Source organism: Carettochelys insculpta, chromosome 2 (genome assembly GCF_033958435.1).
Source record: "Carettochelys insculpta isolate YL-2023 chromosome 2, ASM3395843v1, whole genome shotgun sequence".
NCBI classification, from domain to species: Eukaryota; Metazoa; Chordata; order Testudines; family Carettochelyidae; genus Carettochelys; species Carettochelys insculpta.
The window spans coordinates 253,909,822-253,917,419 of record NC_134138.1 but is presented as its reverse complement, the minus strand read 5'-3'; positions in this window follow the sequence as shown (position 1 = coordinate 253,917,419).

Below are 7,598 nucleotides of genomic sequence, written 5' to 3'. Positions count from 1 at the left end.
AAAGATTGCTTTTTCCCACAATGCAAACTATTGCTGATGAGGATTAGAAGCAATTAGGAGAAGTTGTGCATGCTTCAAAATCAAAGTTTAACATCCTTTGGACTTCACAGCTGTTATGCATCCTGACGTTTGTGAAACATGAAAGAAAAGCAACAGATTTTTTTCCTCACCCATTATTATTAGGCGCAAAAAGATTGTACCTATGACAAATTCAGCTATAGTGAGATTGTAAAATATCAAGAAGCAGATGTGTGCTTCTGAGGATATTCCCATTTTCAAAAGACCTCTTCTAAATGCATGTGCTTTTCAGTGTCTGATCTGGAGCCCACTTCCAGCATGGCAAGGAAGGATAAAATGGAATTATGCCAAATGTACCATCATAAAACCTCTGAATACACAGCAGACAATTAAAATGAACAGGGAAAGGGACCATTTCCATCTTAAATGGCAACAAAATAAAAGCTTGAAGAAACACAACCCACCACTTCACACACCAAAGATTCTTCAATCACGAGTAACTGCACAGCTTGCATAATATCTAGGGACATGTGACCAAACAAAAATCAAAAATATGCCTTATAAATAGCATTTTGAAAAGTTCTTGGATCCATTCCAACCTTGTTTTTGATAGTCAATGTTTTAGGATAAAAATGAAAGTTGTAATGCCTTCACTCATAAAATACTTTCAACCTAAAATCCGCATCATTCAATAGCAATATCCTAAATTGCATTACTTACTGCGTATGGTTTTGTTTATGAGGCCATTACATGGCTGAAGATTATGCCAGAAGTTCAGATTCAGTTTTCATGCATATTAATTTTAAACATTGACATGTGATGAGGTTGAGATTGAGGGGCTTGAGGATACACAAATGATTTGGCCCTCCCTAGCTTCAAAATGCACAATAGCTGGAAAAATAAGTCAATGTCAAAACAACAACAAAAAATCAGTGAACATGTTAAGAATTAAGCAAAGATTATGGGATTTGGGTAACTACAGGCCCATGGTAAATTATATATATTATAGTTATAGTGGCATTTAGAAAAAGGATTTAAGAAAAAAATTCACAGGGTTTTGGCTAAATTGTTAGCATATTTCTCCAAGAAATTCTTCTAGCAGAATTACCAATTCAGGTCAAAAACTAGTGAGAGATTAACCAAATTGGTTTAGTCCACATTGGTTGTCACTGAGGTCTTACTTTCAAAATTGGGAACCAAAAATCCATCTGACAATTTCAATGTTTGAGACATTTGTATGTTGATTTAAGAATCTGGATACTGGAGTTGGTCAAAAAGTTCTCACTGGAACAGTTTTCTGTCCAAAAATGTGGGAATGTGTCAATTTATATAAAATTTGAGCCAGGAAAATATCAAAATGCATTATTTTGACTTTCTTCTTTTGTTTTGGTACAGTGATGTTTAATTTCTTCAACATTATCATTTTGTCAAATTATATTAACTATAATATAATATTCAGTTCATTTAAATGTGTTTATGCACTGTATGTAATAATTTACATCATAACGTAATGATTTAATAGTTTTAGAATTTCATTTACTTTTGACTTTTCATTCAGATTAAACATAAAAACAAATTTTAAATGTCCTAATTTCCCTAAAAATGGAAATTCCATTTTTTGACCAGCTCTATTGCTTACCTACTTAAGGAGTCTAAATGAGCAGCTCTAACTTGACACAAAAATACCCACCAATAAATTTAGGCCACATTTGGAGAAGAGCTCAGCTTACATTACCTCCACCAAGAACAAATGAAGCTGTTGGATACTAAACTCTGTCCACTATTTGAGCCAAACATGAGGTAAGCTCTTTTTGAAAAGCTGGTCCCAGTAGAGAGTGCTCAGGTCTTTGCAAAAATTGTTGTAATTGGGAATAGAGTTTTAAATCTTGTATCTGTCCGGTATGGTGACCATAGTCTCCTAGGCTAAAACAGGACACCCTGGGGGATAGAGAGGGGATGATGCCTTCCTGAGGCCTGAAATAGGGATCTGTCCTGGCCAAAATGGGAGGGATGGTCACCGTACTCAAGCAGTGGCTTCCCTGTGGGAGCTGACACCGTGCTGAAGGAGTGTGCTCTCTGGCTTGCGGGGGCAGCTACAACTCCTGGCTGCCCCATTCCTTGGGGACCATCCCATACCAGTGATTCTCCTGGCTACCCCAAGTCATGGGGAGCCAGGAACCGGGCAGCAGCCACCCACCCAACCCCTCCACCCATGCAAATATGGGACAATTAGACCCTTTGTTAAAATAAATTGGGATGCCTTTCTGGCACCTGAAATATGGGGCTGTCCTGGCCAAAATGGGAGGGATGGTCACCTTACTGTTCAATGGCTTCCGTAACACGAGAAGGCATTCTCAGCACGGTTCCTAATGGAAAGCTACCACAGAAGCTTACTCAAAACTAGCATTCTTGTTAGGTAATCTCATCACAGAACGCCAAGGATGAAAAAAAGATATGAAAATTGACATATCCTATTATCCTTAGGCCTTGTCTACATGGGTAAAGTGACCAGCATTTCTATGGTAAAATAAGCTCACACTGTTGCAATAGATGTTTCAGAATAAAATCATTTTTATTACAGAATAAAAAAGTATCCACATTGGAAGCTATTCTTGACTAGCTATAGTGAAACAGTGTACAAAATGCCTTACAGGTAGTGCCTTCTGGCCAAATGGAGGCAACTTGGAGGCAACAGTCATGGTGTACCTGACCTGACCATCTGCCTACTTCCTTGCACCAGCACAAAATTTGCTTAAGCTAAAAAGAAAATTAAAAAATGCTGTCACCTTCCGTACTTGTTACAGCATGGTCATTGCCATGGCAAGTGCCTGCAGTGAATGACAATATGGAGATGTTAAGACTATTCCATGACCTATGTTAAAATTTGAACCTCAACTGACGTAGCACAGCATAATCATCATTTCTCAGTAATTTAACTGATGAAAAAAATTCTAAATGCCTTTGAAAAGACTATTTATCCTGAAGCCTAGCTCCACTGAAATTTGCTTTGAAAGCTCATTTTTATCTTGTGTGCTAAAATATATTTTCTCCACTATTTGCAAGAATTTGTGAAAGTCTGACCCATTTCCTTCAGCAATCATGAGGGTGCAATAAACGGAAACCGTACACAGTGTGTCATTGTGATTCAAATTCCATTCACAACTTTATTTCAGCAGAATGTCTGGGCCTCCATATATGTGTTTTTAATTTTGGTTTTTTTTCCCTCTCTTGCATTAGTATTAAATATGTGTTCTTATAGCAGTTCAGAATTATTGCACTCCCAGGGGAAACTCTTCAGTGGAAGGAGTTGCAATCAGCAACATTCCAGAAAAAGGGGAGAATGCAGGAATATTTTTAATAGCTTTTTCATATTGGTACATGCTGTATCTTCAGAACAAACATTTATGGAAATTTAATCAAGACTTTTTCAGACTTCCTACTTCCTTTGCAAAATTATCTCCTTTTTAGACCTGTGTTCTGGAGAATGCATTTAGCTCTCTGTGCATTTTCCACTTTGGAGCACACTATCTAAAGGGCATTTGAAGGGCAACTGTACCAGTTTAGCTCAGCCCAGCAGTACATAATTGTATGGCGTAAGAAGCTCAATAAAATGTACAGTAATATGTTTCATTATGGCTGGCATTTCTGAATTTAGTACTGGTGGAACCAACTGAAGGGAAAAGGTGCCACCCTGATGAAAAGTAATGTTATTTGTGATGCTTCCACGGAAGAAAAAACCAATGGAAATCTGTGTCTAAAATTAAAAGTTGCTGTGTTTTACAACAGCTTGCCCTGCTACCTATCTTATGTTATGTCTACACCAGATCAATTTGTCAACAGAAGTCTTCTGACAAAACTTCTGTTGACAGATTGCGGCCAGACCGCAAAGTGGATCGAAAGACCAATCTGCTCTGACTGCCTGGCTGCTCCCTTGACAAAATGACCAACTGGAAGCACAGCAGACAGAGCTGCCTGGCGTCCTGGAAGCCCAGAAGCATTGATTCTAGCATAGTCTTGGCCAAAGAGACAATGAACCAGTTTCAAACTTGATTTAATAATGGTTATGAATCATAAACTGACTGCTAATGTTTAAAGCATTAGCTTCTTCTGTTCGTAAAGCCTCTGAGAATCTTGTTGACACACACTTCAACAAATAATATTACCAACTATTCAGATATGACCAGATGGAAATAGCTATGATGGCTGGGTGGTTTAGATACACATCCACCTAGATTCAGTCATTATTGCTCTTCGTATTGCAGCAGCACCTACAGGCCTCAACCCAGGTCAGGGTTGCATTGGTCGGAGACTTTACCTGTCATGCTGAGTGACAGTTTCTGCACCAAAGAAGTTACAATATAAATAAACAAGACAGAGTGGAAAGACAGATTGATATAAAGGAAGTATGGCTATCACTCGTTTACAGACATGGAACAGAGTCACATAGGAAACAGGGGTGCCAGACTGCAGGATTCTTTCTAAAAGTAGATTCCACTTTTCACCACATGCCTGGCTCCCTGTTCTTCTCTTAGACTGCTAAGGAAGACGTGTTTTGTAATTCATGAAATTCATATGTTAAATTACATTCAACCTAAAAAAATACCTTAAGTGTACATGCTGCCAAATGGCATTTGTACAGGCACATTTTTAAGAAATAAATCTCCATGTCACAAATCTATCCAAGGATGTCATTGATATTTTAATTTTATTTGCTCTTTGGAGCTGTGAAGATCCCAACAGTTTGTCCCTAAGATGCCAAAAGAATTGAAACTTTTTACACTAGGGTCATGTAGTGGGTGCAGCTGCATTATCAGCATAAAAAGAAAGGCAAATTAGGCCACAGCAGGAGAACACATTTTTAATATTATAGTCACAATGTGCTAAATTGTCACAACTGGCTGGGCAATGAGATTAGTTCGTGCACATATGAATTACAATGATAGTTTCTGAGCACAAAACATGCAAGATATTTTTGAACACCCATTCAAGTTGAGAAAAACTACCTAAAAATGCACTCGGTAATTAATCAGGATCACATATGCAGTTTTAGTGCCCAGTCTCAGAAGAACAACTGTGCAAACTCTAAGCACGATCCATATTTGCTGCTCATGCTGTATATGCTTGACTCCTATAGTCTTCAAAATGTTTCATTTGCAGACCCCTAGAAATGGAGACTTGGGGAGCGCAGGTTGAAAACCACTGTTCTACCCAGTTGGTCATATGTGCCCAATGTCAAAAAATGGCATAGCTCTTAGAATGTCAACACAAGCATACACATTGCTACAGACATTATGCTGTCGTGACTGCCCCATGGAACATCAGGGCAGCAGAAAGATAGAACTCACATTTTTATCCTCCAAAACAACAGGCCCTTTTCATCAGACCTAGAGTATATCCTCCATTGCTTTGTTCAATAATACCCCCCAAAGAGGGTAAGCCACCAAGGAAAAGAAAGGGATGCAATAGTCACCAGGGAAACTAGAAAGAAAGAAGAAAGGAAGCCATCAGGATTGTAGCAAATGGGGGAGAGGTAAAGTTATCTCATTTGCCCACTGCAGAATGATGGAGGGCACACAGATGCAGGAGTAACTTCATGGCTATACGTTGTTTTTTTTTACAGTGAACTGGCGAAATTCTACCCCGGGCAGCTATGGTTTACTTCCTTAAAGGGTCCCCTGGAATTTCAGCTGTGGAATTTCATGATATAGAAACTTCTATTGAACCTTGAGAGCACAAAACGGCATCCCAGGATGTGACTACACACAAATTAAGATGCACATTTATCTGTTCAGAAAAAAATACAAGGCTGCTGATATACATGCAAGATAACCTGATCTGGAAATGAGGTGGAAATGAACAAGTTCCCCCAACTTCAGCAAGTTCAGTTCCCTGTCATTTTGCAATAGTTTCCAGAGGAGACAAGCTTACCATGGTTCAACTGGTAGATTTGCTGCCTAAGAATAAAGAATTCCTGGAACAAGTGCTTACTTTGTTAATATGCACAGGGAAGAGAGACAGAGAGAGAGAGCCCTCTCATGTCCTGTCACCAGTAGACATATCTGCTGTAACATCAGGCTACCAATTGGCAGACACAGCAATGTGTGATTCAAAATTGTAACTAATCTCCTGATTATTCAGCCAATGTCTCATTTATGATGCTAAAAGTGGGTCATTTTAAGTTGTCCAAAGTAAACAGCCTGCTGCCCTTATGCAAACTAATGGATTTGTACTACAGAAGGAATTCGAAAGGGCTTCATACTAATCAATTTAAAAGTCAGCAAGCTGTTATTTAAAAAAGCAAAAAGCTAGCTGCTGTTCATGATCAATATTCAACATGTCTGATCCTCTCCTGCATTTCTGGGCTTGTTCCATGAAATAAACTATTTGAAACCTTCAAGTCTCTATTCTAGTCTGAAGTATTGTGTTACGTGAACAAACAAGTGAAACACAACAATTAAAGTGGGGAAGAGGTGCTTGTGATTCTTGGTCTCCTGAAATGGAATTAAGTTAGCAGAGGCATTCATGTATCCAACATATCATCGTCACTGGCTATTTACTTAGAAACATTGTGGGGCCTCAAATCCCTTAGGTTTAATTTCTGTGGCCATTTTAAAATATTGAGTCAATACCATACACACCAGTGTCGTTTGAAATGTGTCTAGTTAGCTAGATTGAATGATCAAACAAGCTGGTCCTTATTTTTTGTGATGAAGAGCAGTGATATGTTCAGTTCTATATGCAAGTCCTATAACAAGATGGTTCAGTTATAAAGATACTGGGCCCAGTTCTCCTCTCACACAGGCAGGAGTATTGAACAACACCTCTGAAGCCAATGAAGTTACACTGTATGAAAACAATGTAAGCTAAAGGAGAATCACACCCATTCTGGGTGAAAGGGACTCCAAAGAGAAATAAATATATTTTAGAGATGCCAAATTGAGACTGTGTTAGTGATTTCAGGGTATTACATAATAGTGCACTGAAAAGATTGTACACCCAATAAATGCCACACTTCCAGGAATCTAGGCCTCTTAACAATTCTGACAAAAGAAAATATTACCACTTGGTAAAGGCCATTAAACTTCTCCACATTGAGGAAGCACAATGTGATTCCAGACTAAACCAAAAGGAGCATTTGCTAGACAGATTTTTCATTTCAACATTATGACAATGTCGTGGTGCAGCAAAGACAGCACTTGCTCACTGGCTAAAGGAAAAGCTTAGGATATATTAATGACAGCCATTTCAGTTATGCAGAGAAATTTGCCTGATACACATTCTGATGGACCGACAAGATTATCAGGTCATGGAGGCATCTACCACACATTGGCCATTTCTACACAGGCCACTTTCTTCGAAAGTGGCATGGTAATACATGGCCCAAAATATGCTAATGAGGTGTGGATGCAAATTCCCCATGCCTAATTAGCATACGGTCATGTGATTTGGAGTCCGGAAGACCGTTCTTCTGGACTCCAAAATGCCGTGTAGAAGTGCAGCCCCAGGGGAGCTTCTGGAAGGAAGTCCTTCTTCCAGAGGCCCCTTCTTCTTGAAAATTTTTGGGAATAAGGGGCTTCCAG